Below are 19,744 nucleotides of genomic sequence, written 5' to 3'. Positions count from 1 at the left end.
AGTTACTCTGATGGACTCTTTTTAAAAAAAAAAAAAAAAATTCAAATGACCTGAGTCATATTCTTACTAGATTTAGTTGGTACAACTAGTAAAAAATTGATTTTAAAAAATAAGTGTTTTTTAATATGATGTAAGCAATACCAGTCACTGTTGGGATAGAAATAGCTATTATTTGAAAAAGGGAGAGGAGTCAGTTTCCTATAGTCATATAGGTTTGTAAAATGCTGAATCAAGGAAAATTTAAATGTTTTCTTATTGTAGAACTTCTCAGAGCCTTTACTTTTTGATTTTTGTGGGTATTTAATTTTTTGTATTTTTTTACACAGTATAAAATATAAAAAATTCAAATTTTAATGTAAATATTATGCCACCCCTGCATTCCAGTTACCCAGTTTTGCCCGTGCCCCCTGCCAGTTTCATGTATTATCCTTTCAGGATATTCTCTGGGTATGTATATGTATTTACTTTTAAGAAAGTATCATTCTGTAATAGTATTCTGAATCTGTTTTTTTTTCCTTTGAAAAATACCTTTAACAGCATTCCATGTTAGTATGTAAGAAGCTACGTTATTTTTTCTAACTTGATTATGAAAATTTTAGAAACCCTACAACAATATAGGTCTATTTAACTCCCAGCCCATATATAGTTGTCATTTGTACTACATCTATACAGATCGTAACTTCCACAATGTTATGATTTTTTGCCTTAGTCTATATCTTAAAGAAATTAAGAGAAAAAGGTCTTCAATTTATTTGCCCACATATCTGTCATTTCCCATTTTTTTTGTTTTGTTTTGTGTTTGTGTTTGTTTTTGTTTTTGTTTTCTCTGAAGATCCACATTTCTGTCTGGCTTTACTTCTCTTCAGCTTGAATATCCTTTAGTATTTCTTGTAGTGTAGGTCTTCTGGCAATGATTTCTCTGAATTTTCGTTTACTGAAAACATCTTTATTTTGTCTTCAGTTTTGAAGGATATTTTCATTGAATATAGAATTCGGAGTTGACAGCTTTTTTCTTTCTTTTTTTTCTTTTTTTAAACTTTCAGCACTTCATAAAGACTTTAAAGATGTTGTTCCACTGTCTCCTGGCCTCAGATTTTTTTCTCTTGAGAAGTCATCCATCATTTGAATTGTTGCTCCCCATAAATAATAATGTCTTTTTAGCTTTTAGCAGTTAAACTATAACATATCTTGTGTGGTTTTCTTTATATTAATCTAGTTCACTGAGCTTCTTGAATATGTAAATATGCCTTTTACCAAAGGAAATTTTTGGGTCTTAGGTCTTTTAATATTTTTCTGCTCCCCCCTTTTCCTCCTCTCCTTCTGTTAGACCTTTTAATATTGTCTAACAAGTCCCTAAGCTTCAGTTCATTTTTTTAACTTCTTTTTTTCTCTCTAATAGTTAGGAAGTATAATTTCTGTTGATTAATCTTGATTCTTTGGTCATCTCCTTTTGGCTATTATGTCTATCCAGTGAATTTTAAATTTGAATATCATATTCTAGAATTTGGCTACTTTTTATAATTACTGTTCTCTGCTGAAATTCTCCATACATTTATTCATTAAAAGCATATTTTCTTTGATCTCTTTGAACATAGTATAACTTTGCTGCTAGTTCCTTTTATTTATCTATTTTTTTTGGATACAGAGTCTCCTCTGTCACCCTGGCTGGAGTGCAGTGGCGTGATCTTGGCTCACTGTAACCTCTGCTTCCCAGGTTCAAGCGATTCTCATGCCTCAGCCTCCTGAGTAGCTGGGATTACAGCTGTGTGCCACCACACTCGGCTAATTCTTATATTTTTAGTAGAGACAGGATTTTGCCATGTTGGTGAGGCTGGTCTCGAACTCATAGTCTCAAGTGATCCACCCACCCCAACCTACCAAAGTGCTGGGATTAGAGGCAGGAGCCACCACACCCGGCCCATTGCTGCTAATTCTAACATCTCGGTCATTTCAGGGTAGTTTTCTGCTTACAGTTTTTTTTCTCTTGAGAATGGATCATTTTTTCCTTTTTCATATGTTGAATAATTTTGGATTGTATTCTGGACATTGTAAAATTATATGTTGTAGAACCTAGATTCTATTATGTTCCTCTGAAGTGTGTGTATGTGTGTGTGTGTATGTTTTAGACAGGCCCTCACTCTGTCACCCAGGCTGGAGTGCAGTGGTGCAATCTTGGCTCACTGCAACCTCCACCTCCCAGGCTCAGGTGATCCCCCCACCTCCGCCTCTTGAGTAGCTAGGACTATAGGCACATGCTACCATGCCCAGCTGATTTTTTGTATCTTTGTAGATGTGGGGTTTTGCTATGTTGCCCAGCCTGGTCTCTAACTCCTGGGTTCAAGCAGTCTTCCCGCCTTGGCCTCCCAAAGGTGTTAGGATTACAGGTGTGAGCCACTATGCCTGGCCAAAAAAATTGTTTAGGCAGGCAGTTATTTGGCTGGAGTCTCAACAAAACTTTTTTCTGCACTGGGTGGCAGGCACCTCAAATTCTAATCATGTAGCCAAATTTCTTTGAATTGGTTCCAGGTGTGTGTGTGTGTGTGTGTGTGCGTGTGTGGTTCAGGGGTCAGATAGAGATTTGAACAGTTTTATACATAGAATATGAAGCTCCCTCTCTCTCCAGATTATTTATTTATTTATTTAGACAGAGCCTTACTCTGTCGCCCAGGCTGGAGTGCAGTGGCGCAATCTTGGCTCACTGCAACCTCTGCCTCCTGGGTTCAAGCAATTCTTCTGCCTCAGCCTCCCGAGTAGCTGGGATTACAGTTGCCCGCCACCACGCCTGGCTAATTTTTTTATTTTTAGTAGAGATGGGGTTTCACCATATTGGCCAGGCTGGTCTCAAACTCCTGACCTCATGATCCACCCACCTTGGCCTCCAAAAGTGCTGGGATTACAGGCATGAGCCACCGCCCTTGGCCTCAGATTTTTATTTCTGATATTTCCTCCTCCATATTCCAGAAGCTGTGGAATATGAGCCCTTATCGCTGGGTCTTCAAACCAGCAAGACTGTTTTCCAGTGGCATTTTAGCTATTTCACATGGAATAGACGGGCTTGCCTTCAAATTCAAGCTATTAAAAGAAAAAAAAGGGAGAGAAATGCATCCTATGCTGTTCCTTTTTTCCAGATGTTAACTCGCCTCCAGTGTCCACCTGTTTCATTGACTTTTTGGTACCTTTAGATGATTGTTTTTTACAGTTTGTTCAGAATTTATTGTTTCCTGCAGGAGAATCAGTTCAGTGAGAGTTTACTTGGCCATACTGGAAGTAGGGTTACTGCTTTATTTATTTAAGAACGATTTAGTATCCTTCTGCGTGATTTCTCTGTAATTTATTTAACTTCTTAGTCCTGTATTCATGGACATTTAGTTGTTTTGAATCTTCTGATGTTATCAGTGTTGCAGAATATATCTTTATACATACACGTAGTGAGACATTCTTATGGGTACTTGGAGTACATCAACAGACATTTCTGTCCTCATGAAGTTTACATTCTAGTTGGGGGAGATAGAAAATAAAAAATAAATACAAGTACATTGTATAGTAGATTAGAAAGTGAAAAGTGCTTATATAGGAAGAGTAGAGCCCTATTTGAGTAAAGGGATGGGAATCACAGTTTGAATTAGAGAGGTCTTACTGAGAGGTGAGATTTGAGCGAAGACTTTAAGAAGGTGAGAGAGTGAGCCTTGAGGATGTCTGGGGGAGAAGCAGGAGATCAGCCATTGTAAAGGCCCTAACATGGAGGCTTATATGGTGAGTTTGAGTAGCAGAAAGGAGACTAGTGTGGCTAGAGAAGAGTAAGTGAAGAGGTGAGTGGTATAAGAAGAAGCCAGAAATGTGACTGGGAGCCAGATTTATGTAAGGCCTTGTAGGCCATTGTAAAGATTCTGGCTACTACTCTGAATGAAATGCAAAACCAATGTAGATTTTTTTATTTTTTATTTTTTTGAGACGGTGTCTCACTCTGTCGCCAGGCTGGAGTGCAGTGGCGCGATCTCACCTTACTATATCTTCTGCCTCCCGGGTTCAAATGATTCTCCTGCCTCAGCTTCCCGAGGAGCTGGGATTACAGGTGTGCACCACCACACCCAGCTAATTTTTGTATTTTTAGTGGAGACGGGGTTTCACCATGTTGACCAGGATGGTCTCAATCTCTTGACCTCATGATCCGCCCACCCCAGCCAACGCAGGTTTTGAGCAAAAAAAAAAAAAGAGCCATTTTGCTGGTTAAGAGAGCAGTTGGGAGGTTATTACAATAATCTAGACTAGAGATGAGGCTGTTTTGAATGTTTTGGAGTTTTTTTTACCAATATAATTAGGTAAAGAATGATACCTCTTTGGCATTTTAATTTGCATTTCTTTAATTATGAATGAGGTCGAACATCTTCTCATATGCATAAAGTCATTTATATTTCTTTTTCTGTGGTCTGTAAGTGTATAACCTGTGCTATTTTTTGTGTTGATTCAGTAGTCTTTTTCTTTTTTTCGAGATGGAGTCTCGCTTTGTCACTCAGGCTGGAGTGCAGTGGCATGATCTCAGCTCACTGCAACTTCTGCCTCTTGGGATCAAGCAGTTCTGCCTCAGCCTCCTGAGTAGCTGGGATTACAGGCACCCACCACCACGCCTGGCTAATTTTTTTATTTTTAGTAGAGATGGGGTTTCACCATGTTGTCCAGACTGGTCTTGAACTCCTGGCCTCAGATGATCCAGCCGCCTCGGCCTCCCAAAGTGTTGGGATTACAAGCATGAGCCACCGTGCCCGGCCTCAGTGGTCTTTTTCTTACGGACTTGTCCTCAGTATTTTTTAAAGCTCATCATGTACTTCCGGTATATAGGCAAAGATGAAACCACTGATCTAGCCCATCCTCATCATGTAGCTGCCTCAAGGTCAGATCATGCCCAATGTTAAGAGGTACTTGGAGTCTATAGTCACAAAGTGCATTCACTCCCAGCACTTCCCCGTCCGGATCTCACATGCATCCTTTCACTTTGAACTTGTCCTTCTGCTAGTCCTGATTGCTTTACTCCCACATAGCTGAGAACCTGGCCCTTGCTGGTCCTGTCTCTCCCTTGCAGTATTCACTTTTAAGTTGAGAGGAATATAGTAATGTAGTATTGTGGTTAGGGGGTGCTGTGGAGCCACTCTATCTTCATTTGAAACCTGGCTCCACCTAGGCCAAGCAACTTATCTTCTCTGTTTTTCAGTTTCCTCAACTGTAAAATGGAAATGATAACAATATGTATTTGCCTTATCAGGCTATTGTGAGGATTAGATGAGTTACTGCATGCTCAGTGCCAGCATATAGTAAACTACTCAGTAATTGTTAGCTATAACCTCTCCTTCATTTAACAAATATGTAGTGGACTCCTTTTAAGTGCTAGGTATCATGCTAGATACCATACACTAGGGCTGCAGTGAATACGACTCCGTTTTTCCGTGTGTATAAGCAGAAATCGTCCCTTTCATAGCCTTCCTAGAACACTATTCCTGGAATAGCATGCATATCATTTACTCTAAACTTTTCCCTTTGTTGAGGAATTATGAGGTCTAATACAGGGTTCTCAAGCATTTGCAGGGGAGTCTGGCCTTTCTAAATTTGAGAAGTAACAGGATATACTTATTTTGATTATATTAGAATTACATTTTGATAAAACGAGTCAAGTGACAACTAAGATTATAAGTTAAGTCTTCATCTGTTTGATTTTATCATGAGTTCACCAGCTCTGAAGTGTTCAGTTTCTGGTCAGAATTTCTTATGCATAACTGGGGTGATTTTAGCTTCCTGAGAGATCACCATGGTCATACTCTTGTCAGTCTTCATCACTCTCCTGCTTTGGAGTTCTCAGTCTTACAAGCTCAGATTGTATTGCAGGTTTCTAAGTCTCATAAGAAGTGTCATCCTCTGCAAATAGGATTATATGGTCTTATTTGCAAGCCTTTTTTTGTTCTCTTGAGTGAATTTTTCAGGATAACAAAGAGAACAAAAAGTAAAATTTGCTTAAGATGCATTCTTTCTTTACTCCCATGTGGGTCTCAGATTTTCAGAATTCTCCATGTTGTTTCCTCAGATACTTAAGGAACCTTATATACACTGGGTTTGAATGACTTATTGGTTTGCTTGACATCCTGTCTTTGTAAGAATATGTGGCAGGCTTTATCCAAATGAATAAAGGCAGCAAGACTTTTTTTTTTTTTTAATGTACTGAACTTAATAGTTGTTTACATATTCATTTTAAAATGGAAATAAAACTATCTTATATTCTGATCTTTTCTAAATCCCAAATCAGTTCTTTATGTCGGCTTTCAATAGTCTATATTTCTAATGCAATATAATACAATATTCTTAATATCATACCTACTATCAGCAAGTATTTTTTGCCCTTGTTCTCTTGCTCATGTGCGTGCGCTGTCTCTCTCTCCTTTCCTCCCTCTGTCTTCCTCCCTCCCTCCCTCCCTCTCCTCCCCCCTTCTTGCCTCCCCCTTATCCCTCCTCTCTCTCATTGAGATAAAAATGAGCAACTTCAGCTCTTTGGCTGTTCTCTTTTGCGGGGGGGTAAGATTTAGGATCGTAGACAGTAATATTTGGACTATATATTTAATCACCTCAGGTATTATTCTCATCATGGCTTACTGCTTTTCTCAGTTTGAGTTTCTGGGAGCTTATTATTCATTAATTTCCCAGGCTTTTTCTTGGCTTCAGTTACAAGGACCTTGACCAACTTGATTTATTTATTTCCTTATGATTTGTTGACATTCTCATGTTCTCTGGTCAAGATGCACTTCTTTAAAGATAAATGAGTTACTAGACTCCTGTACTGTAATTGACTGACAGGTCACAGAACAGTCTATGTAGAACAGAACCCCAAACATGTAAATAAATGGCCTTTACATAAGACAAAGAGAATTTTTAAAAATTGTAGTAATGTTATTCATTATTTTACATTAAATTCTTCCAGAGGTTTATTTAGTTGATTTCTACTGGTTTTTATAATATCTGAATTTATCAGCTTATCTTCTGCACACTGCTTGGTGTTTTGAACTGTGTTGGCATTCTTTTTTTATTCCTCTTTTTTTTTTTTTTAGAGATGAGGTCTCACTCTGTTGCCCAGGCTGGAGCGCAGTGGTACTCAAACTACAAGGGTACATTTGATGCTGAGCTCACTGTACCCTTGAATTCCTGGGCTCAAGCAATGCTTCTGCCTCCGCTCCTGAGTAGCTGGGACTACAAGGGCATACCACCATGCCCAGATAATTTTTTACGTTTTTTGTAGAGACAGTCTTGCTATTTTGGCCAGGCTGGTCTCAAACTCCTGGCCTCAAGTGATCCTCCTGCCTTGGCCTCCTAAAGTGCTGGGATTATAGGTGTGAGCCACTGTGCCTGGCCTAGATTGGCATTCTTGAGTGACCAATGAACCAAATGTCAGATCTCCTAGACAGGCATGAAGTGATGTTCTCCTGGGTATGGTGCAAGCGCTAGTGGGAAACTAGGAGTGCCACTGAGCATATGAAATGAAAGTCTAGAGATTCTGCCAGCATAACCACAGCTAAGGGTATTCTTTACAGGAAATAACCCAAAGCTTTAGAGATGCTGAACCTTCATAGAAACATTGTAGAATATCAAAGAAGACTGATGGGTTAGTTGCCAAGAGGGGAAGAGGCCAACAACTATGATTTCCTGGGTCTACTATGTTCTGACACAGCATGTATCTTGCACAGGGTGACACAGCTAGTAAAGGGCTGAGCTGGCCCTCCAGCCCAGGAGTAGTATGTCATCAAAGCTCGTGCTTTTTCTGCTGTGCTACACTAACTCATGTAAACATCCACTCTTTGGGAATAGTAGGATGTCATGATGACTGACTTATTTCAGAATATCTTCAAAAACTATTTTGTCCACAGAAAAGAATGTCTTTGGCCACACTTTGTATTTAGTGTGACTAAAATACACGTATCTGTATTGTGAACAGGAATAAACCATCATAACCCGAGGCCAAAACTGTTAGCCTTTCAAAGCTCTAAGTATTACTTCAGCCTCTTCCTATGTGTGGTAGTCAGACTGGATATCAATATTGTCTCTTTACCAATATCATCTCCCTTATTTGTTGCTGTGTTTTACCTCAGGGTACATGGCAAAGATAAAGAGGATTGGATAGTTCTTAGCTTAGTGTGCATCCTGGAATAAGAGTCACGGTTCACACTGACTCACTGATGTAAAAGCATACCTTGCGTATCTGCAGCAATGCAGGAAAAGGAGAGCATAGGTAATTGAAATCCACATAGTGCATTCCCCAGAGGATTTGTGCAGGAAAAGTTTTACAGATTAATTTAAAATGACTGAAAATTATAAATTGTTTGATGTTAATCCAAGGTACTTTAAAAGTGGAAGAGTTTTCTAAAAGTTCCAAGTACTGTACTATTTTAGCAAATGTTGCTTTTTTTACACTTTTAATATTAAATAATATGAAAGGATCCAGGTAGTTGAGCAAAGTTCTTTTTCCTATTTCTCTGAAAAGCATCTCTATAAAACATAAAAATAAAAAAAAATTAGCCAGGTGTGGTAGTGCACACCTGTGGTCCCTGTTACTTGGGAGGATTGCTTGAGCCTTGGAAGTTGAGGCTGCAGTGAGGCATAATCGCACGACTACACTTCAGCCTGGGTGACAGAGGGAGACCCTGCCTCAAAAAAGAAAAGTGGGCTTCGAGTCAGACAGTGGTATTGGCTCCAGAGCATCTGTATAATTCCAGTAAATCATCTGGTTTGGATTGTAATGAACCCCCCAAAGTGTGTTACTCATAGCCGAAGAAATTTCTAAGACCCTTAAATGATTACTGTCAATAATCTGAGACTACTTGCGTTGCTTAAAATCTGACAGGACATCTCCATGTGGCAGTTCCAACAAGTAAATTATATTTCTACTTTTAGTTTCTATGAAACTACTTTAAAACCCTGCAATTTTTTTAAAAACATACGTGTCCTTCTAATGATTGTGAGACTATGAAACAAAATGATTATCTTTTAAATTCTTATCGCAGGTGAGAGGATAAAGTGTTTTGTAAAATAATGTATTAAACATACCTATTCCTTGGCATATATGTTTAGATTTTTAATTATAATTTTTATGATGTGTTGGAGCCAGCATTTTCCTGTAGAAATATAACTCAAGATTTAATATTGGGCAACAGCGGGAAAATGGGATTTAGTATGAAAATATTTGCTTTATGTAAACCTTTTTATGAATGCACCTAATGTATAAAGTGAAGTCAAGCTGTAAAAACAATTAGCTGGGAAAATGCCAAGTAAATTTTTTATGTTCCAGTGAGTATCTATTAACTACACATTATTGTTATCATTAAACTGTATGCAAATGTATGACTAAATTCATTTAGATTTGAGTGAAAGAGACAGAATACTAGAAGTATGCAGTAAGTATAATTAGTTTGCATCTCCAAACAAAGCACATTAATCTTTCTGCAATACCGCTGATGTAATGTCTCCATGTTACTTTCGGGAGTATGTGAAGTGGGCAAACATCCAAAGTTGATAGTTAATTCTGATCAGCAAAAGCACTGGAGTAGATGCCTGGGCTGGACGTTGTAATAAAGCAAACAGTTTTTAAACTTCTTGGAAGATTTTAGTGCAAATGTAATCATCCATTTGAATCTTTTATTTTAGACATTATAAAATTAATTTATCTAAAAAGAGTGTAAAACCTCTTTTAAAAAATCCAGTATGTTTGTATCTTTTATACTTTCATGCTTTTTTATACTTTAAACTTTTCAAAAACATGTGCTTGTGGACTTAAAATAATGGAGAGACAGAAGTTTTATAATTATTTTCTAGAGCTCGTTTCATGAATCCTTTTGTTGGGGGAAGGACTTGAGAGACTTTCTACACCAGTTGTTTTCAAAGTGCATTCTCAGAGAACCCTTAACCAAAGATGGTATCTGCTGCTGGAATTAAATAATAGGAATATTCTTACAACTCAAAGAAACAATAAGCCATATTTTCCATAAGTTTTTTAGTACTTAAGATTCTGCTATTAGATTACTAGCATGCAGTATTTAGTGAATATATATGGAAAAGTTAAAAGTGGCTGGGCACAGTGGCTCATGCCTATAACCTCAGCACTTTGGGAGCCTGAGTTGGGAGGATTGCTTTAGCCCAGGAATTCAAGACCAGCCTAGGCAACATAGGGAGTGCCTGTCTCTACAAAAAAAAAAAAAAAATTAGCCAGGCGTGATGGCACATGCTTGTGGTCCCAGCTACTTGAGAGACTGAGATGGGAGGATTGCTTGAGCCCAGCAGGTTGAGACCACAGTTAACCATAATCATGCTCTGCACTCCAGCCTGGGTGACAGAACGAGACCCTGTTTCAAAAAAAAAAAAAAAAACTTAAAAAAAAAATTGTATGTTTTTGAATTGCAAAGTATATGTGTGAACATATATATCTATTTGAAAATTGTCCCTCAGTACACAGGTATGCTATATTTCATGAAAAGTGTAATAATTTTCAACTGGTTTGTCACTTGAATAAAGTTGAAAGTTGATACAGACAAAATTGTTCTTATTACTGGTGGCTCTTAGAGAACATAAGGCTTCTTGCCCAAAGTCTTTATAGATCTAGTAGCTGGAACTTAAATCCAGTAGATCTTATTCTAAACCTAAAAATATTTTCCTCTATCCACACTGTCAGTGTTTTTTTTTTTTTTTTAAACAGGGTTTAATGAGTATATACTACCTGTGTTCCCATTCAAGTAAAAAATAAGAATATTCTTTATCAGCTGCTATTTAGTATTCTTTTGGAAGTTTGGATCAACAAAATTAGTAAAATAAATTGTGGAAAGAAATAGGAAAAACAAATTCTGGAAATAATAGGAAAATCCTAATTTTTTCTTATGAAATAAACGGTGAGAGAATTAACTAAAATCCCGTTAAAGACAGGAAGAGCACTCTGTAAGGCAGTTGAGTACAAAGTTGATATTCAGGAATCAGAAGCCTTTGTATTCACAAACAGGGAAGAAGGCCTCTGTGAGGAGGCCCTTCTCAATCTGTAGCATGTGTACAAACCACCTAGGCTGTTGGGTAATGTGTGCATTCCTGGACTCCATCCTGAATCCCTTTGGTCAGCCCTGAATCTGCTTTTTAGCAAGTGTTTCTAGACCCCATTAGGAGGACTCCAATGTTTTCTATGTGGGACCCACTTGAGAAATACTGCTTCAAGGAACCCACCATCCCGCCCCGCCGCCACGTTCCTGCAGCATCACTTCGCAATTCTGCTGGTTTCCACAGTGCTAGCCATTTACCTCTCAGACAGGCCTGCTGCAGCACCCAGGGGAACACAGTGGCAGCACACTGGAAGAAGAGGCCTCCAGGTCACCTTGCCAGGGACCCTTCTTCACAGTTACAAAGTGGGAACACTTCCAGCACTGCTTTGCTTGTCAGCCACCACAGGGAAGGCACATCTTACTGCTTCTGCCACACACTGTCTGACCACCCACATCTAGTGGGAGGGCAGGAAATAGGGTGGTGTCCTTTAGCACCTGAAGACTTTGAGCAGAACCTCCAGGCTGGGTGCACCCTTTCCTCACCTGCCAGATTCAGCGTGGCTGCTTTTCACTAGAGTTGATCACCCATTTTTCACTAGTCCTATGGCTACCTAATTCCTGTGTGTTCTACTGCCTCCCAGTTGGAATGAGCAGCGATGCTTGGCAAAAGTGTAACTGGTTAATTCCAGCTCCTCTGACTCTGCTGCAGTTGCTGCTAGGAAGCTACAGAAAAACATCTGTGCTGACTAGTCCACCTTGATATAATGACCACAATCCTTAAGTGAAATTGTAGCACTGCCTGCAATCCTATATTTTCTTGGGCAGTTCAGTCTCCTATTTTTAGAGATGACTTTTCCTGCACTATGGAATGGCTTGTCAGCTACTCTCTTCTTGCCTCTCCTCGGGTAAATAGCAACAAGATCCTTTTAAATCATGTCAGATTGTGCCACTTTCCTGCTTAAAACTTTCCAGTGGCTTCCATCATGTGGAATTAAGTTCTGATTTGCTGCCTGGTGACTTCTCAGACCTAGTTTCCTACTAATCATTCCTTGACTCAGGGCTTGTCAGGTACAAGGAACACTTGCCCTTTCTCAAAAATTGACCAACCAACATGTTATTTCTGCAGGGCCTTTGCACTTGCTGTCTTATTTGCTTAGAGCACTTTTTCATTCTGGCATTTCTGTGCCTAGAATTCTCACTTTATTCAAATCCGTGTTCAAATGTCACCTAAAGGAGCCCCTGTTACTCTTTTTCTATGCCATGCTTTATTTTTCTTCCTAGTTCATCTCATTTTGTGTGTGTGTGTGTATGTGTACTTACTTGATTGATAGTTTCCTGAGGGTAGTCCTCCATCTCTAGAAACTAAAACTCCATCCCAGCCTGAAGTAGGCCTTTAATAAGTATATGTTGAATTATTAATGTAATTCACATACCCCTCTAGCAATTAGACAAGAGTAGGAAGAAGACCAGGTCAGTAACATCCTAGAGTGTAAAAGGGAGGTCTTTTACACTTCCCTTTACAAAATTTGGTAGGCTAGTTTGTGGGAGTCTGCCAAGAATGTGAATCAGAGTAGGTGAGATCACCTACAAAAACTGTCTTGTCAGTGAGAAACAAAATAGAACCCTAGGGAGTATCAACATTTTTAAAAAAAATGATTTGTATTGAAATAAAATTTACATAACACAAGATTAACTATTTTAAAGTGTACAATTCGTTGTGCAGTTAGTACATTCACAGTGTTGTACAGCCATCACCGTGGTCTAATTTCAAAACATCTAACTCTCCTAAAAGAAACCCCATACCTGTTGACAGTTACTCCTCAAACTCCAACCTCCCAGCTCCTGGAAACCACTAATCTACTTTCTGTCTCTATGGGTTTGCCTATTCTGGATATTTTGTCTAAATGGAATCATAGAGTATGTATTCTTTTGTATCTAGCTTCTTTCACTTAGCATAATGTAAGTTCATTCATGTTGTAGCATGTAATTATACTTCATTCCTTTGTACGACTGTAAAACACTCCATTGTGGGGACATACCACATTTTATTTATTCATCGGGACCTTTGGGTTATTTCCACTTTCTGACTATTAGGAATAATGCTGCCGTAAACATTTACCTACAAGTTTTTGTTTGAACCCCAGTTTTCATTTCTCTTGGGTATATATCTAGAAGTGAAACTGCTGGGTCAAGTGGTGATTCTGTGTTTAATTTTTAGATGAACTGGTAAACTATTTTCCATAGCAACTGCACCACTTTACATTCCCACCAGAATGTATGAGGGTTCCAATTTGCCATGTCTTTATGACTTTTTTTTTTTAAACTATAGCCATCCTAGTGGGTGTGTGAAGTAGTGTCTTATTGTGGTTTGGATTTGCATTTCCCTAATGAGAACATTTAAACCTGGGCTCCAGATGGGTGGGTTAAGAGGAGACAAAAAATGAGCAGAGAGGAAATAGGACTTTGCAGTCAACTGGGGACTTACAGTGTCCCCAGCATTGCCTTTGGCAACTGATATCCTGCACCTGACTTTTGGCGTACAGAGATCTTCGGAATCTGCCAGATCTCATACATCTAGAGAGACTTAAGTTGCTTTGATATTCCCAGTCCAGCACGACTTCTTCAGAGTTTATAGTTAGTACTTCTGCAGTTTATAGTGTTCATCTAGCCAGTTCATTCAGAGGCAGCATGGTGTAGCAGTTATGAGCATGGGCTCTGGGGTGAGACTGCCTGGGCTCAAATGCGAGCTCAAGTCGGTGGCCTTGGGAAGGTTAGTGAATGTCTCTATTCTTCAATTTCCTCATCTGTGAAATGAAGTGGGGTTGTGAGGATTCAGTGAGGTTAGTATCTAAATGCTTGGAATAGTGCCTGGCACATAGTAAGTGCTGTGTATGTTTTTGCCCTAATTATGATAATGGTGATGTGATAATGATTTACCTATATATCCATTTAGAGAAGGGGCAAGAACAGGTTTATGTTGGTTCCAAGTATGAGATTGAGGGTGGTGATTGTGTGTTTACAATAATGGGGCTCTTTGATAACATGCTGTGCTTTGCATAGTCTTGATTATGGCACTACTGTCAGTGATACAGTACAAGTTACTTATTCTCTTGGTTTGTGTTCTGTATTCCATAAGTCATTCCACTAATTTATCAAATTTAATTTCAAACACAGATTTACCTTTGTTTGGACAGGGACTAGACTTCCTTCAATTAAGTTTTTTTTTTCCATTTTTATTCTAGTGTACCATATTATTTTTTAAAACTTGAAATTATGAAAGGAAAGAACATCATTTATAATGCTATCATTTCAAAACACCCTATCCTAGCTTTTAGTGCATATCTTTCTATATTTCCTCTAGGCATTTAAAACATACTTACAGTAATTCTACGAATAGAATATCCATACACCTCTTTTAAAGCATATTTTCATCTGACCTGTGAATCTTTTCTAATCAGTCCTAATATTTGAAATTCCTCAAGAATTAACAGTTAGATCTCATGAAAGATATATTTTTCAAAATTTATAGATATGAATAGAGAAAGAACTGTCTCCTATCTAGATATTTTATATACATACAAGTTTGAAAATGTGCCAAGAACTGTTTTATAGCTCTATGATAAAAACCTGCTGTTTTTCTACAGCAAGAAGAAGAATGCTTAGCAGTGCCAAAAAGTGTTCAAAGAGTCAAAATAATCGACATGTCACTTGAATTCTTAGTTTTGGCCTTTAGGGTCCTTTAAACATAAATTCTACAAATATTTTGCAGATAAGTAAACTGAGATAGAAAGGTTAAGTGACATTTCTGTTTCCAGTCAGTGTTAGAAATAAACACAGAAATCCAAAGCCTCTCCTTATTAGATCAGAAGATAGCATTTTCATGTATTTTAAGATGTAAATCTGTAGGGGAGATATGAATGTTTAAGCTGTGTTGAGATTTATGAATAATGTTATCAAATAGAATGAGGTAATTGTTTTTCAATTTGTAAAAATCCTAATGTTATTTGGGATATGTCTTTCTCACCTTGTAAAAATGATACTTAGGAAAGTGGAGATGTTGGAGAATAAAACAGTCACAGAATGGTAGGGAGGACATACGGGATTTTAGTTGTTTAGAAAGATAATACAAAATGAGTCCATAAAGAGGGCATTAAATGAAGTAACTTTAGGGAGGTTGGCAAGGATACATGATATAAAAAGTTGCTACAACTAACAGTCAAATATAAGTGAATGTAAAATCTTTCCTTTACTCAAAAAAACTATAAGGAATGTCAAGTATTAAAGGAATCAGTATACATTCTTTCTTACTGTTGTATTGACTTGTGGTATCTTGAAGATAGGCTGAATCTCAAGACTTGTTTGGGATCTAAAGGAAAGGAAGATTCTATTTTATTTTATTTACAATTTTATTTATTTTTTGCAAGACTTCCAGCAGATAGAAGGCAAGGAGACATGGGGATAAAAAGGCCTTGCAAGCAGCATTTGTCAGATTTAGGTAGGCTGTTAAGTAATGTGGCACACAACGCTCGTCATTTTGATGTTTCACTTTGATTTTACATAATGCACTTGTGTCTTTTTGATCTGACATACTGCAGAAACACAGTGTTTCGTCATGGTTATCTGTTTGTTTCAGCAGCCATTCACTCAATAAAACATCTCTGAAGTCTATCAGTGGGCCTTAGTTTAGATCCCTTGCATTAGGTTCTCTGGCCTTCCATGAAGATAGACAATTTAATAAACAAAAATGAACAAAAATGGAAGAAGATAAAGCAGATTTTTAGGAAACTCCATAAGGAATTTCCTGGACTCTGCAGTTAGGCAGACTTAAATTTGATTCCCAGCAACTCTTTTGGGGACATTTGTTACCTCTTAAGGTGACCTTGGGAACATCTCCTGCCTCACCAGACTGTAGTGAGGATTAAATGAAAAAGAGATATGAAAGACCTGGCCGGGCATGGTGGCTCATGCCTGTAATCTCAGCACTTTGGGAGGCCGAGGCGGGCGGATCACAAGGTCGGAGATTGAGACCATCCTGGCTAACACAGTGAAACCCCGTCTCTACTAAAAATACAAAAAATTAGCCGGGCATGGTGGCAGGTGCCTGTAGTCCCAGCTACTCGGGAGGCTGAGGCAGGAGAATGGTGAGAACCCAGGAGGCGAGCCGAGATCTAGCCACTGCACTCCAGCCTGGGCGACAGAGCGAGACTCCGTCTCAGAAAAATAAATAAATAAATAAATAAATAAATAAAAAGAAAGACCTAACCATTGTGCAGTAAGCATTGTGTGTGGTCTCTTTCTTGAATGGACTTTGAAGCAATTGCCAAGTCACATAGGCCACATTGTGGGATATGGTGATAATCCTGGACCTTTATCGTGCAGAGAGTCAGCAGGGCAGCTTAAAATTATGGTTCCATCCTCAGAAACTCTGATGCAGCAGATCAGGCTTGGATCACAGGAATCTTCATTTTTAACAAGCATGGAAGATAATTCTGATGAAAGTAGGATCTTTCAAATCCCAAGACTTTTTTGGGATTTAAAAGAAATTCAACCATTTGACCCTGAAACTTAAATAACTTGGATGGGTGAGTTTTCATGGTTCATCTTTTAACAGTAATCATTATGGAGATCTAAACATTGACCTAAAAATTCTATTTGAGAAAAATCATGCAAGAATAGCTATGTTTGCTTAGGTAAATATACTAATTTGTAAAAATATGTACATCACTTATTATACGTACTGTGTTAGTCTGATCTCATGTTGCTATGAAGAAATACCCGAGACTGAACTGGGTGATTTATGGAGAAAAGAGGTTTAATTGACTGACAGTTCTGCATGGCTGGGGAGGCCTCAGGATGGCGGAAGGCACCTCTTCACAGGACAGCAGGAGAGGAAATGAGTGCCAGCAGGGGAAATGCCAGACGCATATAAAACCGTCAGATCTTGTGAGAACTCACTCCCTATCATGAGAATACCATGGGGAAACTGCCCCCATGATTCACTTAACCTCCAACCAGGTCCCTCCCATGACACATGGAGATTACAATTTGGATTACAATTCAAGATGAGATTTTGAGTGGGGACACAGCCAAACCATATCAAATACCTTACTAAAAGTGAGCTTAATACTTGAAATAAGTGAAAGTAGAAGGAAATCCATTAAATAGAACGTATCAATCTTTATAATTAATAAATTTTGGGTATTTCTTTACCAAAGGAAATAAGTATTTTGAGACCAGACCTATCACACAAAAACCATTCTGCATCATCTCCCCTGTAATTCAATCTGGATGCAATTAATGAGAGTGCTCTGGCTAATCTTGATTGTCATGATGGTATGAGGAGATGTGATATATAAGGTATTCAAACCATGTGGGGTATATTATTAAGAATCATTGTTAAGTAAGAGGATGAAGTGAAACAGAATGAAATAAGTTAGGCATCCAGTCTTGGTATTTCCTGTTGTTAGTGCTAGAATTTTTACCTTTTATGTTAAAAATGCAACATACTTAATTTTTCCTCTGATACTTACACAATATAATTTATATATACATATATATCCACATGCATGCACATACACATACATTGAGCCATATTTGATGACCAAAAAGGGAGAGGCCCCAAGGGCTCTTTGGTGTGCAATTAATATTTTGGCCAGAAAATCAGCAGATTGTTTCAGTATGGTTATGTGTTATGACATCATATTCCAGTAAAGTTATAATGAACAGAAATTTTGTTTGTCTCTGTGGCAAACCAAAATGAGTTTTGTAATTGTCAGCAGGCCTTAGTGATTATAGTGGCGCCCACTCCCTCTACTGTAGTTAAAGGTCTGTTAGCGTTTCAGTTGTGGACCTTCTATTTTCAGAAGTTTATAATTAATTGTAAACATTTGCTCTATGGTGAAAGTTTGCCATATAAGATCTCAGTTCAGGAGTAAATTTCTGATTTCAAGTTGTCTGTTTTAAAGTTTTATAGTAGCACCAGTTAAAAATAAACGAAGTTATGTGGAGGTGGGAAAATTGGATTTTGTGAAATACAAAGTGAAGATGACTGGCGTTATTCATATTAGTCTGTCAGATTTCTGCATTAAGGGATTAAAATAAATTTCCGCATTAAAAGGATTAAAATAAAATAGATGATAGGAAATTGCGCACTTCAGTACACAATATTTAATTGTTGTAACCAAAAAGCAAAAAAGATTGTAGTTTTTTAATGCTTTTTAATCTTTGTTTATAATAAAAACACATTTAAAATGCTTTATCTTAATAGAAAACTGTGGTTCAAGAAAATTGATTTTAAGTTAAGCATTTAAAACAGCAACTTTTTCTTTTTTTTCATACTCTGAATTCCTCTCCTTCATTTGACACTGTTAATTATTCCTGTGCCTGACATTGTGTTGTAATTTTTCTTCTAACTTTGACCCTTTTTCATCTCTTTCACTGCTGTCTATTGTTTCCCTTGCACTTTGATCATAGGCATTAATCAGTTCCTAGCCTTAGGCTCTTTTTTGATTCCTTTACACTTACCCTTTCCAGGTGCTTATCCACTTGCATGGTTTCAATTATTGCCTCACAAATCTGCATCTTCAGTACTAATCAGCATTTCTAGTTCTTCACCTTCAGTAAACCTTCATTGATTAGTCCCATCTGCCTGGTGAATTCTTACATGATGGGCTCTATCCAGTTTATCTCAGGTTGAACATAGAGCGTCACTACTTGGATGTGCAGTAATTATCTAAAATATAGTAGGACCTCAATTGGACTTCTTTTTGCTTGGAAACAAACATTTTTTAGGACTGGAGTGATTTTTAACTCATTTTTTTCAGCATTGCAATTGTAAATCCACCATTCCATCAAAATCGATTCTGTTTATTTTGCTAAGTTGCTCAATTCAATGGTCATATTTCTCAGTCATCAATGACTGTTAGTAGCATTAGATCCAATTAATCCCTCCCTTCTCCTTGATAGACTTTTTTCCCGTTTGGCTTTCAGGAAGGACATCGTGCTTGCTTGGCTTTTCTCCCATCACACCCTCCCACAGAGTTCTCATTATTTTATGCCTTTAAATACCACCTATATACTGATGATTCCCAAATGTTATTTCTACCTTGGACCTCTTTCCTGAAGTCCAGACTAATAAATTCAGTTGTCCAGTTGACATCTACACTTGGATATCTAATAGGTCTAATAATTGAACATCTCCGAAACAGCTGTTGAAATCCACCCCCAGCAAACCCATTTCTTTTGCAGTCTTCACTGTCTCAATAGATAGGTACTCCATTTTTCAGTTGTTTAGTTCTGAAACCGTGATGTCATCCCTGACTCCCCTCTCATATTCCATAGCCAGTCTTTGGGTAAACCCATCATCTCTACTTTCAAAATTCATCTAGAAACAATGACTTCTCGTTACTTCCATTGCTACCCCCTAGTTCAGGCCACTGTCACCTTTCCCCTTGATTATCCCGGTAGCCTATTAGATATCCTTGCTTCCAGCATTGTTCCCCTACAGTGTGTCCTCAAAATAGTAGTCAGATGGTTATTCCAAGAGATAAGTCAGATTATGTCACTTCTGTGTGCAAAACCTTCCAGTAGCTGGTCATTTCACTTGGGGTAAAAGATGCTTACAGCAATTTGTAGGGAAGGCCATATGGAATCTTGCCACCTCTTCTCACCTAGCTTTTCCTCTCTCCCTAAACTTTTGT

The 19,744-nt window shown here is 38.1% G+C and overlaps 1 protein-coding gene and 1 pseudogene across 22 annotated transcripts in view; one reads left to right on the top strand and one right to left on the bottom strand.

Moving 5' to 3' along the window:
- Positions 1-18,626, bottom strand: part of LOC103891346 (homeobox protein VENTX-like) — a 31,866-nt pseudogene extending 13,240 nt beyond the window's left edge.
- Positions 1-19,744, top strand: part of STAU2 (staufen double-stranded RNA binding protein 2) — a 331,631-nt gene that overhangs the window by 111,844 nt on the left and 200,043 nt on the right.

This window comes from Pongo abelii, chromosome 7 (assembly GCF_028885655.2).
Source record: "Pongo abelii isolate AG06213 chromosome 7, NHGRI_mPonAbe1-v2.0_pri, whole genome shotgun sequence".
In the NCBI taxonomy this organism is placed as follows: Eukaryota; Metazoa; Chordata; class Mammalia; order Primates; family Hominidae; genus Pongo; species Pongo abelii.
Note: the sequence above shows the minus strand (reverse complement) of the source record. Positions and strands in the feature narration are given on the sequence as shown.